This window comes from Onychostoma macrolepis, chromosome 02, assembly GCF_012432095.1.
Source record: "Onychostoma macrolepis isolate SWU-2019 chromosome 02, ASM1243209v1, whole genome shotgun sequence".
Taxonomy (NCBI): domain Eukaryota; kingdom Metazoa; phylum Chordata; class Actinopteri; order Cypriniformes; family Cyprinidae; genus Onychostoma; species Onychostoma macrolepis.
The window spans coordinates 3793961-3812203 of record NC_081156.1 but is presented as its reverse complement, the minus strand read 5'-3'; the positions used below and the strand labels follow the sequence as shown (position 1 = coordinate 3812203).

At 35.4% G+C, this 18243-nt stretch overlaps 1 long non-coding RNA gene across 1 annotated transcript; it reads left to right on the top strand.

The window, feature by feature from the left end:
- The first annotated feature begins 1043 nt into the window (after positions 1 to 1043).
- On the top strand, positions 1044 to 2906 carry LOC131530013 (uncharacterized). Its single transcript, XR_009268296.1, has 6 exons — positions 1044 to 1125; positions 1194 to 1277; positions 1393 to 1538; positions 1642 to 1756; positions 1896 to 1973; positions 2076 to 2906. It is a non-coding gene; the product is annotated as an uncharacterized LOC131530013 (long non-coding RNA).
- Positions 2907 to 18243: the final 15337 nt, after the last annotated feature.

The window sequence follows — 18243 nt, the reverse complement described above, 5'->3', positions numbered from 1 at the left end:
GGATGCCCTGGGGGTAAGCAGATAAACATCAAATTTTCATTTTTGGGTGAACTATCCCTTTAATAAATGAAATCATTATTTCAAAACTGCATTTTGTATTTACTCGGGTTATCTTTGTGTAATATTACAATTTGTTTGATGATCTGAATCATTCAAGTGTGACAAATATGCAAAAATAAAAATAAAAAACAGGAAGGGGGCAACAAACTTTTTCACACCACTGTATTCTGCTTAAACCTCTCCCCTTTTTATCTGCCTCTATCCATCTAATAACCGGTGCTTAGAACCAAGATCCTTCTCTACATTTGATCTTTTTGGATAATCTGCTTCAATTAGATGGATGTCACAATACAGGAGAAAACCTCGGACACTACACTCTTAGAAAAAAAGGTTCTTTGGGGTTCTATATAGAACCCTAGGGTTCTTTACTCAACTCCAAAGAACCCTTTATGCCAAAAAGGTTCTATATAAGGAGAAAGAACCCTTTTTGGCACAAAAGGGTTCTTTGGGCTGAACCATGCTTTATGTATGTTTACACATTAGGCTATTTAAAATGATTATACTACATTATATTTGTGTTTTTATTTCCATTTTACTTTGACACACCTTTATTCTGAAGAAAATACACTTAAAATGTACATATGCACTGAATCAACCTATTAATTTATACCAACAAACTGATCAGGTATAAATATGTGTACTAGCAGTGTATAGCAGTCTGGAAAGTTTTATCTATTTATTAAAAGGTACACGCTGGTCTTCTATTTAATCAGCACACTAACATGGTTGCAAGTTCTTTAGTTATCATGTCATGTAAGATGCCATGCAGCTCTTTTATTGACGAGCAACATACTCATATGGAGTTTCAGTGTTTCGTTTAAAAAGGCTATTCTTGTAACTCATCCACCCAAACAGATGCATAAAATGATCTTTGACATAAACGGCAAACGACTTGAATGTGTATCTATGCGCTGATCAGTTTTGTCCCGTCTGCACAGCGCCGCATTTCAGTCGCGCGCCTCTCGCGAGAGTGATCACATAAAAGCGCGCGAGCGCCGCTGTTTAAACTTCAACGGTTCACAGTGCGCTGAATGCGCAGCGCTCGGGAGAACGACGATTACATTGGTAAGTGAGAATATTAATTAATTTTAGCTTATTTTAATTAATTATACATAAACCCTTGTCATTTTTAGTTAGCAACCCGTTTCTTTCAAGAAGCTTAAAGAAGAAAGGTGGTTTATCGCGTTGTCCAGGCCCGCGCAATTCTCCGCCGGGAGGTTTGTCATTTTTAACATTAATCCCTAAAGTATCTTGATAAAACTGTTGTGAATTGATCAATAATGCTGGCGAGAGTTCATGTTATAGCCTAAAGTAATATTTTTTGCCCTTTAGATTGGACCTATACATATACAGGTAAAGATGAAACAAAGTTTCAGTCAAATCGCCGTCAGACTGCCGTTATAAACATGAATTCAAACCAAGAAGAACAAAGAGAGAAGCAGCTGATGGAGATGTTTCCATTTTTTCTGTGGATAACTGTGAGTATTTGGTGTTTGCAGCTATAGTATAGTGAAATATAAATATTTGTTTTGCTGAAATAATTGTATATTATTCAAAACACACTGTATTTGGTTGTTGTAGATGTTCATCTATCCCAGAGAGCACTGTTAAAGTTTTAGCTCCACCTTATCAGAGAGCTGAATAGTGGGAGTCAGAGGAAACATGACCAACCTGCTGCAAAACAATAACACAAAAGGTACATTTATTTTTCCTAACTCCTCAATCAACTAATCTTAAATTACTGATATCTTTTTTCCCCCACCTTTTATCATGCAAGTTCTTATGATTGATTGATAAATAAATAAATAAATAAATATTTTGCACTGTCACTGCAGGTCTGGACTCTGGAGTGCAACATTACTTGTTTGGTCATCTACATTCAGATGAAAACACCACACTTCTCTCTAATTCAAGTAAGTTTTAATGTAATTGTGAGAGATTCTTTTCTTTTTCCTGTTGTACTGTACTCTCCATAGGTCTAATAAATGTTTATCTGACTTGTATCCCCATTTTAGGATGTCAAGCTCAACGCAAAGAGAGTTAGCATCAAAATGGATGTGTCACTGACCAATAACACAGAGATGCCTTTTACCTCAAAAAGCCTTTCAATCATTACTATTTAGCCCTTCCCAGTGCTGAAATTGTCCTGGGTCCTTTGTTTTTATTGTTTAAATGCTTATCTGAATGTAAAATTAATATTTAATGCTTATAAATAAATAAAAAAAACAATACTATGGTTAGTCTTTTAGCTCCCTTTTCAGAAACACGTGGTTCACCATTTTTCATGGGTTACAGAACTGGGGAAAGTTGCAGCATACAAAAAAAAGTCAGACTACTTGGTTTATAGGTTTATAGGAGAATGTGGAGTAAATACTTGACATTTATTTAAGATAAAGGCTAATGACCTGGTGGTGAGATGCAAAATAAGATTGTCATTAATATACTATTTGATGACAAACTTTTCACATTCTAATTTTACTTATGTATTTATTTATTTTTTAAATTATTTGTGCAAGTTAACATTCAATTTTTTTTTTTTTTTTTTTGGTGGTGGTTCCTAGCAATCAACATATACTGTATTTGTGACTGACATGTTGGATGGGTGAGTAAGGTGGAGGGGATTGAAAAAACAATATTTCTAAAATGGAGAGTGCTGTTTTAGGTTGACAGGCAAAAATATATATATTTTAAAAAAAGTATAAATAAATAAAGAAACATGGATTTATGTTAATCCCTGTAACTGTTGCACTATGAATTGCTGTGTTATATATTGCTTGTCATTGTAAATGCTAATAAAAGTGTCTTAAATGATCACACAACTCCTTGATGTCTTATGCTTATAGTTATTTCAGTTTTTCTAGTGATATGAGCTGTTTAAGTCTTAAAATGTAATTAAAATAAAACAAAAATTTTATCCCAAAAATGATCCCATGATGGGAACCCCTAAAGGGTTCTATATAGAACCTTTTTTCCTGGCTACAAAGAACCCTAAAGGGTTGTTTTGATTGAACCCTTAAAAAGGGTTCTATATAGAACCTTTTAGGGGTTCCAAATACGTAGCGCCTGATATAACCTTTTAAGGTTCTATATAAAACCTTTTCTTCTAAGAGTGATACTTTTTCATTATATTTTTAGTCGCTGTTTCATCATGAATGCAGCCCCAAAACAATTTCACATACTGAAACTCCAACATCTTGCAAGAATTTGAATCCAAACCTTGTGAGAGCTCACGCAGCACATAAGGCATGCCGGTAATGTTAGTTTGGATAATGCCACTAATGTTAGTTTGGTTAAAAATGGCTAACACTAAGTGGTTTACGCTGTTGGCATCCATGTTTCTTGCGGTAAGATGTTAAAATGTTGCTATGGTTATTTTAACAATGAGCAACAACTCCATTCTGTTCACACATTGAATCATAATTAGGAGATTTCTCACTACAGCATGCCTATACCTCATATGATTAATTTACTTCTGAAGATCTTGCAGCATGTGCTGCGTTCAGATTTAATGTTAGTTTGTGTGGTTAAAGCAGAGCATGTATAGTCTTTAATTTGAAATGGGTGAGCCCAAAGAAATATGTTTAGACATTTTCATTTAAACCATACTTCACTGTTATATTTTGTCATATAGCTGCAACAGAGCAAGTCCAACTTAGCAAGAAGGTTTATTAGCTGTTAGAAAACCGAAAAGCTTTTGAAATAGTTTTTATTAGTTTGAATTGTAGAGGCTGACGGATGCACTGTCTACATTGAAATGTCAGGAAGCAGCCACACACTTCAAATGGACTTCGACATCTCTTCAAGGAGAGCTTTTCTGTGTCAGCACAATCTGATTGCTCACTCCACTTGATTCTGTGACTTCATTTCACAGCTTAATAAGAACATGATGTTAATCCAGGGTTCGACAGCCCTTATTGATCACAAAAGCCCATAACGCTTGCCTTTCACGCTGACAAAGCTACCAAGCTATTGCATTTACTGTCTTCCTCTCTGATATTCCAAAATGGACAATAAAAGTTTCCATCTTTGTAGGATCAGGCTGTTTTAATGGTCTAAAGCTGTAATGGTCTCCATTAGCTGCCGACCAGTGACCTTAACCCCTGGTAAACATAGCATCATTGAACATGGCTGCCGCCAAGATAACTGGTGGCTTACATCATCCATTAATGCCTGTCCATCAGTGTCTTTTATGCTGTTTCTTTACTCTTGGCAAGGACTCAAACTGATTAAACATTCAAATATAAGAGTACCACCGTGCCAAATACGTGAATACAGTATGTGCCTCATGGAGCGGTAACTGAAGTATTAGTCATTTAGAATAATGAAACGTGACCCCATATGCATTGGGCTTAACAGCAGCCCCATTTGTCTAATTACACATGGAGTACATCAACAGATCTCTTCTTACAGACTATGTTATAACAGTCTTAATCAGTCAAATGATATGTTTTACTTTCTGATTACGAAGAGTGGGGTCATATGTCAATTAAAAACATTTTAGTAATGAGAGTACTGGATGGTAAAGCTATAATAAATACCTTCTTTTTGATTATCTGCATAAACATTTTGTAACCACCCAATTAGATTGGAAGAGGCCGCCTGAGGCTGTCCTTTATTTTTATGCGCCATTTAAGTGCTGGTTTATGTGAAATAGTTGGTATTACAACAATGGACTGGCATAAAAAAAGAAGAAGAAAAAAATCTAATATTTCTAAATAAATCGAAATAATTCTTAATATCTTGATATGACAGTAAAAAACTAATAATATAATAAATAAATAAATAGTAAATACAGGTAAACATTAATAACACAGAAGCAAATTGGATGAAACAGGACACATGAATACAAAAGCAAAGACAAAATGAAAATAAATACTAAATAAATACATTTTTCAGGTGGGTCTAGTAAAGACATTCTTCAGAAATTGATAAAAGTAATGTAAAATATGACTGCATAGTCTTGACCATATTAAATAAATATACATTGATTCCTATTACATTCACAGAAGAACTTTAAGTTCTTTTCTATTTTTCTTTTGTTGTCTGATTAAGGACATAGACAGCAGCAGGTATATTACTGCTGTCATTTTAAGACCTACTGTACCTGATTGTTTACCAATACAAAGTTTATAGTATTATAGCTAATATCATTGGTACCAGAATGGCAGTGTTAAATGTGACCATCATTTATAAAATTACCTGATTCAAGCTTGTTTATGTGATTTTAAAATGATTTTTCTTTTGACGGTGGCCATGCTCTCCACCAGTTTTTCATGGCTGCAGAGCTAAATCAATTTGACACCAAACATTTTAGTCAACAAGACATTTCGGAGAGGTTAAAGTGCTTTTTGGCAACACGTCAGATACCAAAAATTGATTATTTCAGCTGCATTACCTTAAGCCATCCCCACTGGCCCATTCCTCATCTCAAGTGCTGCTGACTAGTGTAAATATGAATGAATTATGTGTGACACGCATTAACACCTGAGGGATCATTATACAATAAATCACGCAGATGGGTGGAAATAAGCTGGTGTACAGCCACACACTGGGACAGGCACATTAAAATGCTGCTCATAAGCAGCGAGTAGAAAGTGCATTGACCATTGAAAACCAACATGGTGCTGAATGGCCAATTCAGGTCCTCTCTGACAGTGCGACATCAAACACAAAACCAAAGTTAAGGATTTCAGCAGGACATCTGAGAACTGTGGTGGAATAAAAGCATGCCCTAGAAACTCAGAAACAATGGACAACCACAAAACGACATAAATTGACCAGTTTCAACAGATAATTTGACGTCACAATTTGCTTCTTCCTGCATCAGTTCCATTATTCTAATTGTGAGATTCGGAGAATGCAAAAACATTCGTTATAATATAATACATAGCAATTACATTCACTCAGACGTGTGTACTTTCTTTAAACAGAGAGTTGATTTATTTCTCCATTACAGTGTTATTTATAGCGACTAGCACAAGACCAGCACTTGAATCTGAAGGATAAATTGTTTCTACACAGTGGGCCTGTAAAAGGACTGCTGACCCTCTTGTGTTTGCACTGTTGCTGCAGTGCACTTCCTCTAAAGCAATTTGATTAATCTCTGTTGGCTCCCACCTCAGCTGCAGACATCGCCCTAGATCTGCTGGAAATACATGCAGTTGTTCTTCTGTGATATTAAAGACACCTTTATAAGGTGTGTCAAACTGATTCTGTTATGAAGCTGATGACCAGGGGTATAAAAAATACTATGAAATTGTAGTTAAATTAAATCACAGATACTACCTCAAAAATGTTACTTAATTACCTCGTTCCTCACCAGTGTTACTTAATTAACTCCAATTAACTCCTTCCACCTCTAGCATTCTTGATCAAAGCTTTCATGGCCCCCAGAATATTTTGTTGCATGAATATCTGAACATGCAATATGTCAAAGGAATGGTTTTTGTTTGTTTATTTGTTTTTCAAAAAGCTGAAAAAAAAAAAAAAAATTGTCAAAGACGGTCCAAATCAGATTCAGACCGAGGATCAAAACATAGATGGAGTAGATCATATTCATCACCATCCCCAAAGCCTGCACAGTCCTATAACATTTCCTGGGTCAACATTTTTTATTCAGTAACGTTAGGCAGTTTTATGTATAAGGTTTGATGCATTTGCTTACATATGCTATGCTTATTTCTGCTGCTTCTTCACCTGTGTTTTGAACTGGAGATTCTGTACAGAATGTGTGTAATAGCACCCCCTACCATATAACAGTGAAAACACGGGAAGCCAGAGAACTCCATCAATGGTGTGGAAGTTATAAGTCTAAGTATCCACATAAAAAGTACAAAAAGTATCCACATTTAAAAGTTGAAGCTTTTTTATATTGACAAGAGGCTGTAGATATTTTCAAATTTTTGCATTTTTTTAAAGGGGTCATGATATGAGAAATCAAATTTGCCTTGATCTTTTGGCATATAAGAGGTCTTTGTACCATTAAAACATCCTGTAAGTTTCATATCTTAAAACATCCTCCTCATTATAAATTAAGCATTTATTTAATCAAACTCCAAAAACAGCTCATTTGGATCTGAGGTGCAAGATGACGTCACCCAGGCACAGTCGTTGCATAAACACTGCCTCCAGAGCAAGGCGTTGACGAATAGTTATCTTCTCACCTTAAGCCCCGCCCACTGGTGTTCACTCCCTTAACAGCTGCCACTTGATTACGCTGAATGTGAGTGTTGCGTCACGTCAAAAGCAAATAGAAATTACAATAACTGCCGCCATCTTGTCTACAATGGATAGAGTATACAGATGTGCATTCGCTTTCTGAGACAGCTTTTTGTGAAAAAAAAAAAAAAACTTTATTAAAAATCCATGTCATGACCCCTTTAAGCAAAAGAGACCTGTTACCAAATCACTATTTTTTAACTCCAGGATACATCAGATGTTAAAGTAAGCCAATATCCTGAAAGGAGATGATTCGCTGATCAACGTTCTCTTCCCAAAGACTGTAACTTGGATTGGAAGATGGAATGTGCATGAATTCCACTGCATGAAGCTTGGAAATTAGCACAAGTAGCCAAGGAGTAAAAAAGTACAATATCAAGATACTGGGAAAAGTGAGGTGGGCAACAGCAGGTCAAGTTATATTGGCTTCAGGGCACATACTGCTCTAGTAAGGGTCACCATAATGAAGATGATAACCACAGAAATGGAGTTTCACTCATTCTGACCATGAACGCAAGCAGAAGCCTGTTAAAATAGGAGCCCATTAGCAAGAGGATCCTTAAAGCTCTAAGTTCCAAAAGTGACCATTGTTCAGTACTGTGCACCAACAAATGCTGCAAACAAGAGATTAACAGTAGCTTTTATGAGCAACTGCAGTGTGCTGGTTGAGATTCCATAAATGGACATTGTTATCATACTTGGCGACTTCAATGACAACACAAGCAGAGAGCTCATCATAGGTACAGAAGTTCTGGGGAACATGGATGAGAATGGAGAGCTGCTTGTTGACTTCTGCAGACTGAACTATATAGTGGTTACTCTAGTGATTAGTCTTTTCACAACACAAGATCCACAAGGCAACATGATATCTCCAGGTGTATTGATCTCCTAACTATACAGTATCTCAGAGATGGAGAGGAGACGAACAGGTGAGTATGAATTCAATGATGCAGTTTGTGGAAGTAGATACTGAATTAATGAGTCTTTCTTACAGATGCAGGTGGGATTAGGAAACAGAACTGGAGGATGAAGCCCACACCACAGTATGGAGCTGAGCACAGAAAGTATATCAGTATATCACTTTGAAATACACTCCTGGAAAACTCAGGAGTAACGCATGGAGAATCGTTTGGAAACACGTGCATCAGGAGATTGCTGAAAAGGGCCTGTGTCCTTGTCTAAGGACAGACATTGAGTAAACTGAAGTGCGTATTTATCTCGGGGTTCCTCAAACCTTGTCCTGGAGGGCCAGTGCTGGCAGAGTTTTGCTCCAACCCTAATCAAACACACCCGAGCAAACTCACCAAGGTCTTACCACTTAGGCATGTTGACAATAACGTATATCTTCAATATATGACCAGATATGTTTTCAGTGGACTTTCAAAATTTGCTTTGCTTGAGAAAGCATGAAAATATACAGTTATGATGTGTTTTTCATATGATTTCGTTGAGTTACTTTTGCATCAAACACAATATAATTTTCAGCAATCGAGATCTGGCAGCAACAGCGCATTTTTCTGCTTGGGCGAGCGCTTTGCGGACATATTACCTTGTGCATGAAATCACGCACATTCCAGCAAAACACTGAGAACGCGCTACAATCCTGACGACTCATAGCGACAGAGTGGAGATGAGAAAGCTGCGGAGAATCCGCTTACCCGGAAGCTTCAGTAACTGACATAAATTTACAGAAAATTCACTTTGTTTTTCAAATAAATAATTTTACGTACTTATTCTCAACACTTTATTAACCTATAAGTTACATCTCAAATGACAATGGATCAACTTATAATCATTTTTAAATTAATTAGCCCCTGAACTCATTCTCTCAGTCGGCCTGGGTATGTGGAGTATTCACAATTTATATGGACGGAACGCCACTGCTGGAAAGTCTCTTCGGGAAAAGTGTTAGAGTAATATGTAATTCATTTGATGAAATACATCACAGTAATACACCATGTGTCAATCATCATCAGAATCAAATTTTAACAAAGCCACAATACAGTGTGTCAAAGACTTTAATATTCCAAGCCCTTTGCCACTATCTGAAAAGACTCATCTATCAAAAAAAAAAAAAAACAATATATAGGGGATACAGCTTTTTTGACAGAATATGACAAGTTGATATGGTAATTGGGATCCATCCTTTACTGGACCCACAGCTATTCGGTCATGCTTGACTTGTGTAGTTAATTAATGTAATTTTCAGAAAAGAGCGCCACAGGAATTATCTGCTGCCTTCAGCTGCTTGATGTGTAATTACTGCAAGTTTTACAGGTGTATCTCATGCTGAGGGGACCTGTCAGTTAAATCAGAAAATATCTAGAATAGACAAAGAGTTGGAGTAGAGCCGGTTAAAACACAGAATACTGAACATTTTTGGTCAACTAATATTTTTAGACTATTAAGTCTATATTATTATTAGACTTACTTTCTCATACAGGGGCCCAAAAAAGTTAGATAACAGTCAAATTGCATCTGCAAACGGATGATATTAGAGCCTTGATATTAGAACTAAATTTCCTGGGCCATTTCTGCAATGACATTTAAACTTGTGAGTGTAGTTCATCCACAGGTGTAGTTCATCACATTGTCTATGAACATTCAATTTTTAACAAAATAAATTGTTTATACTTTTTTTAAGTGTTTTATTACTTAATTAAACACCCTAACAAATAAAAGTTTAGCTTAGGTGTCAAAATATTTTTTGGTCCCAGTAAATTTTATTTTAGTATTATTGTGCTTTTCAAATATTTCTATCTAGCTTTCATTTATTTTGTGTTTTATTTTTTTTTTCGACATTTTTCATCCAATATTCATATTTTATTTTAGCTTCAATTCAATAAATGAAAACATATTGCAATAGCTTTCGTTTTCGTTTAGTACTTCAAATGAAACCTTCAGTTAGTTTCCAATGCAATTTCACGTTTTTCATTCAATATTTGTATATTACTTTATTTTAGCTTAATTTCAGTAAATGAAAACATTTTGTAATAGCTTTAGTTTTAGTTAACCAAACAACTCTGTTGTAAATGATAATATCTGTGTTTGCATAATTTGATGAGTATATTTGCTGAAGCTTAAGGTTGTGTATTCATAAACTGAATTTACAGCGGTTTGAAATATCTATGCACAGAAACCTAAAAAATAACAATAAAAAATCCGGCACAGTTTATTCACTAGTCTGAAGCATACAAAGCAGGTGTAAATTCGTTCACATCTTCTTTTTTTATATAGTGTGCGTAAAGCTGCTTGATATTCAGCAGCGCTGCTTTTAGGGAGTGCTGAGCACGGCAGTACAGGAGTGTCATGAGGATGATAAAGACATCGTGGAGGGTTTTATGACACTGTTTGGTTTCCTGCCAAGAGATTATGCAGAGAAAAGTTCCAAAATCATGATCATCGATCAAATCTGCTTTGTCAAATACGGCTGCGTGACTGTGTCAGCTGTAGGGCTTATATATTTAGAGAGGGAGAAGATAACTCCGGGTTTTGAAATGATTTCCATGAATTTAAATATTGATCTGCTCCATTATCTGGTTTTATCTAGAACAGCAATGCGACATTCAGGCATGCCAAGCACATGTTTCCACAGCCTGTGTTCATTTAAGCTTAAAATATTCACAACTAAATACACAGTCTGTTTGATCTGCTGTGGTTCCAGTGCCATTTTATATGATCATAGCTCAACTGCATTATTCCAAGGTAAAAATGTTTTTAAAAAAGGGTACTGAAACGATCCCATCAGAATGTGCTGTCAAACACATCATTTACACTAATGTTCTTTATCATTAATGATATTCTCATACTAAAGGAAAAAAGTGTGTATGTTGTTTTATAATGCCTAACAAGGGAGATACTAAGGGGACTAAATTTGTTAGCTTACATATGTTTTCTTTAATGAAAAGGTCTTTTCTGTCAAAGTAATTACAAATCAAATTATTAATAATCTTCAGAGAGGCTGCTTTAAACTGTATCCATTAAATTGTCTTTTTTTTATTGTCCATTTGTTTTGCATGAATATATGCACTATAACACCCTCATAATATGATGCCACAATATTTAATTAAAATGTAAAATATACAGTGGTGGCCAAAATGATTAGTTCACCAGCTAAAAATGGTTTTAAGTCAGCTATTTCCATCTTTTGCTGTAGTGTGTCAGTAGGAAATATAAGTTTACATTTCCAAACATTCATTTTGCCATTAATTGTGATAATCTAGTGAGATTTTTGTTTGCACAAAGAGTCTGACAACAGCCAGTGCTCCACACAGAGATCTGATCATCCAGTCTGTCTGGAATGACATGAAGAAACAGAACAAACTGAGACAGACTACATCCAGAAGAACTGTGGCAACGTCTCCAAGATGCTTCAAGAAACCTACATGCAAAGCTGCAGCACTGTTCAAAGTTTTAGGCACTTGTGTAAAAATGCTGTAAAATGAGGATGTTGTCAAAAATAATGTAATAAATAGATTTTCTTCATCAATTAACTTCTATTAACTAAATTAAATCAACATTTGGTGTGAGCATCCTTTGCATTTAAAGCAACTTTTGGTGCACTTGCGCATAGTTTTTCAGGTAGCTTTGCAGGTAGGTTTCTTGAAGCATCTTGGAGACGTTGCCACAGTTCTTCTGGATTTATTCTGCAGATCAACTTTCCTTTTTTTTCTTCTTATTTCAAATTAAACCAGTCATTTACTTTTGGCAAACTTTGAATAATTAATTTGTGTTTGTACAAAGTTAAACTGGCCTAAAAACGTAGATTTAAGAGAAATAGATATTAAATGTGTATTTTGTCCACAGTACAGCATTCTCACGGGTGACTTCAGTGCCAGTTGAATATAATGGCATCTAGGTCTTATTTAGGTCAGTGAACATAAATCTCTGCTGTGATGTTTTTTGAAATAATATTTGCTCTTTGATGTTTGTGTTATTATTGGATGGAGGTGAGCAGCAACCCTCCATATTTGTGCTTCTGAGAGTGTGGAGGTGATATAAGCCCCTTACAGTGCTGCTAATAACAAACATTCAAACATCCATCCACAAATAACCAAATTTCAAGCTGAATCCTTATATAAACATAGTACCATGAAAGCATGGCTCCTTTGCCTTTTCATTTGTTTTTTGTTTTTTTTAATTCGGTCGCGTGTCTGCAGTCTTAAAATGTAAAATTTAAGACTGCAAATAATATATATATATACATATATGTATGTGTGTGTGTGTGTGTGTGTGTATTTACTTATTTACTTACTGGGAAAAGTAAGATTTTTATTGTTTTTATGCTCATTAAGGCTGCATTTATTTAATCAAAAATACAGAAAAAAATCATTAATATTGTGAAATATTATTACAATTCCTCAGTGTTGCACGATTCTTTAGAAATCATTCTAATATCCTGAATTTCTAAAAAAAAAAAAAAAAAAAAAAAAAAAAAAGAAAACCTGAACAATAGTCTTCTAAACATTTATATAACACTTCTATAACAAATATATATATATATATAAATAAATAAGCAGCACAACTTTTTCCAACATTGATAATAAATTAGCATATTAGAATGATCATGTGACACTCACGAATGGCGTAATTGGTGATGAAAATTCAGCTTACATCACAGGAATAAATTACATTTTAAAATTAAAACAGAAAACCATTATTTTAAATTGCAATAATATTTTACAATATCACAATATTTTGAATCTATAAACAACACTTAGAGAGGGTAGGAGATGGCCATTGATTACCGGTGCACGTTCCAGCAGGGCACTTTTGTAAGAGCTGACGAAACAACTTCATTCTAAACGGTCTGCAAATATTCATGAAATTCCTCTCAGAGTCTCTTTAACATCAGTAAAGGCTGAAATAATGCATGTAAATGTCTAATGCATGAGATAGAATACACTACTCGCTGCTGAGTAGGGTAAAACGTTAATTTTTAAAGATTTCTCAAATGATCGTATAAAGCAAAAGCTTTTGTTTTAGTGCTGTAGATGTTCTGTGGCTTTGAGCAATGAATGACTCATCTCACATGATTTTGTTGCAAAATAAATGTTTTAGCTCTGAATAATATTTCCCAAAGGCAACCAATCTTTTGAAAAGTTGCTTTGACACTGTGGAGTTGATGAGGAAGTTAGTAAAGAGAAGAGACGGTTTAGAGGCTCACCTCTTTAAGCACTGTGAAAGCACTGCTCAGAAGCATGTGATAATCAAATGCTCCATCTGCGCTGAGAAAACGCTGCCTCTCTGAAAGCTGAAGGTGTGATGTATCGCTGTCACACCAACATGTCAGGCAGTGCATCTGGAGACGTGTGACAGAGACCCGCACCATCAGCCAGAGCTGACGCACCACTTCCCTACCATGTCATTTTGATTAAAAACCTCTAATTAAGTGTATCAATGTTCTGTGTTTGAATAAAACCACTGGACACGACATAAAACAGCCTTTTCTCAAATGTTTAGATTCCAAAGACTCCGTATTTTATGTAAACAGAACCATATATATTGTGTGAGGAAAAAAAAAATATATATATATTTTTGTTTTATTTTATTATTTTTTTTTTGCATTTTAGTTGTAATACAATGTTTTTAGTATGTTCGTATATGCTTTTTTTTAAAAAATAATAGTAATTCTTTTAATAGTAATCTTTTTTGAAATGTTTTTAATTATCAAGAATTTTTATTATGTTTCTATTCTTTTGAACTTTGTATTCAAAGAATCCTGAATTAAAAAAAAAAAAAAAAAAAAAAAAAGAACAAAATTTTAAAATATATTAAACTTTGAAATTGTCACACACTGGTAAGGAGGCAGACAGGTAGGTGTACATCAAAAGGGGTTTTATTTAAAGAGAACCAAGGTAGGGCTTCCAACAGAAGAGAGTCAACAAAGGGAATACTGGAAGCAGAGTAAACAGTCTAAATGAAACATAACTTGCTTAGTTCATCATAGGAGAGGAGTTCCAGGCGGGAGAAACAGACAGGTAGGCATCAACCAGCGTTATGGGAGCTTGCAACCTTGAGACCAGCCGATGAGTGATTGAGGTGAGTGTGCTTATGAATGGTGGTGGTAAGTGGTTGCAGGTGTGCGTGATTAGTATTCTGGTGATTGTGAACGGGTGTAGGAGGCTGCTTCAGCTGGTGATGCGGGTGATTCCGTGACAGAAATATTTACTTTAAATTGTAACACCATTTAAAAATATTACTATTTTCATTGTATTTTTGATAATATAAATTCAGCCCTGGTGAGCATTCCCTGATTCCCAACTTCAAAAGTTCCAACCTGCCTTTGGAAAGAGGAATTAAAGAGTAATATTATTATATTTGATAACTGTTTAAAATGCTTGCATTACAAATTTTTTTTTTTTTTTCACTCAAGTTTTTCTCTGATCTTGTGGACCCCTGTGGATTCCCGGACCTCTGTTTAAAACCCCTGATTTAGAAACATAGACAGGTGTGCCAGGTTTAGAAAAAAATAAAATAAAATAATCTGAAAGGAAGAATTATAGTTCAAACTTTTCAGTGGAAGTTTAGAATAATTCAACTATATAGATAGATAGATAGATAGATAGATAGATAGATAGATAGATAGATGCTTCTTATGTGGACTTCGCTACGTTTAACATCGTAATACACACTTTCTCTGTTACTAATGGTATTACTGCAGTTTCCGAATGTACAATGAACAAATCAAAGTAATCTCATTAATATTTCAAAAGAGAAACCTGAATCACTAAGAAGGAAAGGACTCATTACCAAACAAATAACCTGAAAAGAGCACTCTAATAAACCAATGCACTTCTGACAGGAATATTCTCAGAAATATAGCTCATCTCAGTTCATCCACAGACTTCAGTTTACTTAGTCCATCATTACCAGAACATTTACGTCATCAACAACAACAACAACAACAAAAAAAAAACCCTGTCATGCTCAGTGATTCATCTTAGCTTTCCTTTGTTAACGATGACTGAATAAATCATCTTGGCTCTCTGCAAAATTTCATCTCTTCAATTCTAATGGTGGTTAATCAGCTGTTCAAATCCTTCCTGTTCCTCTTTTTATGAAGGTGTTGAAAAGCAAATGACACTGTGTTGAACAACAAGGAGAGAGTGACTGACAGAGCAATCCATATCTAATTAGAGCAGCTGGCTTTTAAACTAGACAGTTTGATGAGAACGCAAGCATTAAAACGTCTGCCGGCTGCATGCAAATGGCCTCTTTTAGACATACTGTGTTTAGACAAGAAAGATAGATGGGAGAGAGGACTTGTGCAGTAATACTGGAGAGTGCTGAACAAGAAAAATAACAAACAGTAGTTACAGAACCATCAGGGTCACAGATATTGTTAGAACAAGCAGCTATCATATTAAATGCAAGCGAAAATAATTCATACTGTAAAATGTAGGATTTGGGACCATTAAAAATAAAACATGGTTAAGTGAAATGAGCAACTTCAAACACTTAATGTCATAGTCATGACTAATTGGCTGAAGTGCGATCTAAACTGTTGGCAAAGCTACTTTGAGATTGTATTTTGTCTGTCTACAAGATACAGATAATTTCATGTAGTTCAAAAACTGTCACACTATTCCTCTGTAAAAGTAGCTATTAAGAGTACACATAAATGTACCTATACATACACATTACTGAAATGTCCAGCTGAATTAACACTAGTGGCAGAAAAACAACAGCAACTTTTATTTTGTCACACAAATTATGATTAGAGGGACAGATTATTGACCAATAAAGACTTATTTTCATGCATTTCCTCACACACTGTTATGACCTCAATACACTTTTACCATAGTGCATGATTTCTTAAAATAGCCTACATTTTAACATTTGACCCTGGGTATTGTAGTCAGTTTCATGTGGTTTTCTAACACATCAAACTTGTTTGATAGCTCACCTGGTACAGCTTTGGAATTGTGATGCAAAGCACTTAAGTCCTGTGGAATACAAGTCATATATAGAAGGAATATAGTCAGCATATTTTAAAACTTTAAAAGCTCCAAACTTGCCTTAAAGGTAATGCAAAATGAACCTATATGATTTATTCTGTATTGACATGATCACTTTGTTTGATGAAGAACTATTTAAGCATTTATACACTCGCAAATCAAACCATTTGGTGACACAAACCTCAAAGATTGCAATGTTTTGTCACATAACATACAAGAGCCAATTAGGTTTGATATTAGTTTATATTTGAGGTTTGCGTGAACACATTTGATGCCCTTCGTGCTTATATAACTCCAGCAGACTTGGAATAAAGCATGGCAATTTGTATGATACTTTTATGGTGCTTACAGCCCAAATCAAAGTCCTCAGAGGTATTTATATAGTTTTACAAGCCTTTCAAACAACTCACAATCACTTTAGATCACTCATATCTCAAAGGAAGTTCAGAGACTAAATGCAGTGATTAAAGAAATCACATGTTAGCAGATTTATCCCTTTGTGGCATTTCACTGTTTGATCGATAATCTCTGAGCAAAAAGAGCAGTCAATTACTCTAAAAGCACAGGCTAAAGATAGCTTTCAATGGCACCTTTACTGAGCCACAAATCGTCCTGTGATGATATGTAATAGTAAGTTAATGTTTGTTAATTACCTTCGTTTCTTCTTTTTCTCATCACTTGCGTCACTGGGTCTAACAGTTCCTGCAAATCTAATGTGCTTACAGACTGCTCATTTGACCATTGCTGATCCTCAGATCCACTAAAGAGGTAACGTGGAGGTTAATTTAGCTGCCAATTCCACATCATTTAAGCAAGATTAAACCTCTCCTTAATGAGGCTGTTTGGCTAATAATGACTGTGCCCAGTGTCAGCCAAAGACATGTGCAAATATCCCAGTATCAGAGGGCTTTTAGATGAGTCTAATGGCCATTTTGTGATGGAGTACCAGGGGAAGAGATGTATTGATCATAAAGCAAACAAATTCAGCAAACGATGAGACTCGCTTCACTTGTTTTGCTTCTAGACGCTCTACTGTATAATGTGGCGATTGACTTATTCACTGTGGGATAGGTTTTAACCAAGTTGTTGCAGCTGGCCTCAGTAAGCATTAACTGCTTTAATAAGATTTCGGTCTGCATTCTACTGGGCCACCGGGTCTCATGGGTCACTAACAGCTTCGGAAGCTGCATTACGAGCAGGTTGGGGCTGAATGTTGTTGCAGGTGTATTTGTGTTCCAGTTGCAGCAGGTTAAAATAGCAAAAATAATGTCTGTTTTTAAACAGGTTTCCTGAACATTTTCCCATTTTGCCACTGATTGGACAAAAAGGTAGTTCCACTCTAAACTCACAGAACTGGTTAAGCCATTGTTGCATTTGCTATTAAAGGATCATCGGATGCCCATTTTGCACAAGTTGATATGATTCTTTAGGGTCTTAATTAAAAGTCTATAACATACTTTGTTATAGACTTTTAGTGTAAAAAACAACAGCTATGTTCAATATTACATCCAACAACAAAACACCTCAATCACATAATCTGAGACATTTTAGCTGTGTCCGAAACCGCTCCCTATCCACTATATAGTGCTCTATATCGGGTGTCAGCCATTTTGTAGTGCTGTCCGAATTCTGAGTGAACGACTTCATTCCCTACATTCGTTCACTACTTTTTACCCACAATGCATTCTGATTTCGAGTGTACAACCGATGTACACTCGGTGAAGCAATATTTCCCACAATCCAATGCGGAGAACTGACGAGCTGGAAGAGAGCGGGAGCGAGCGAGTTTGAACGAGAGATGCCGTTTAATTTGCAAAAATGATGAATTTGGTGGATTTTTAAAAATGTTCGTTGGTAGTGTATTCATTCTGATGTCAAATTAACGGTCGCCTGAGGGCGCTCTACGGCCATCTTATTTGAGTGCAAAAACGCTGCTCGGGAGAGTTTCAAGATACTACAAACAATAATTACATGCAATCATTAATATGTGCTAATGTGAGTTTAT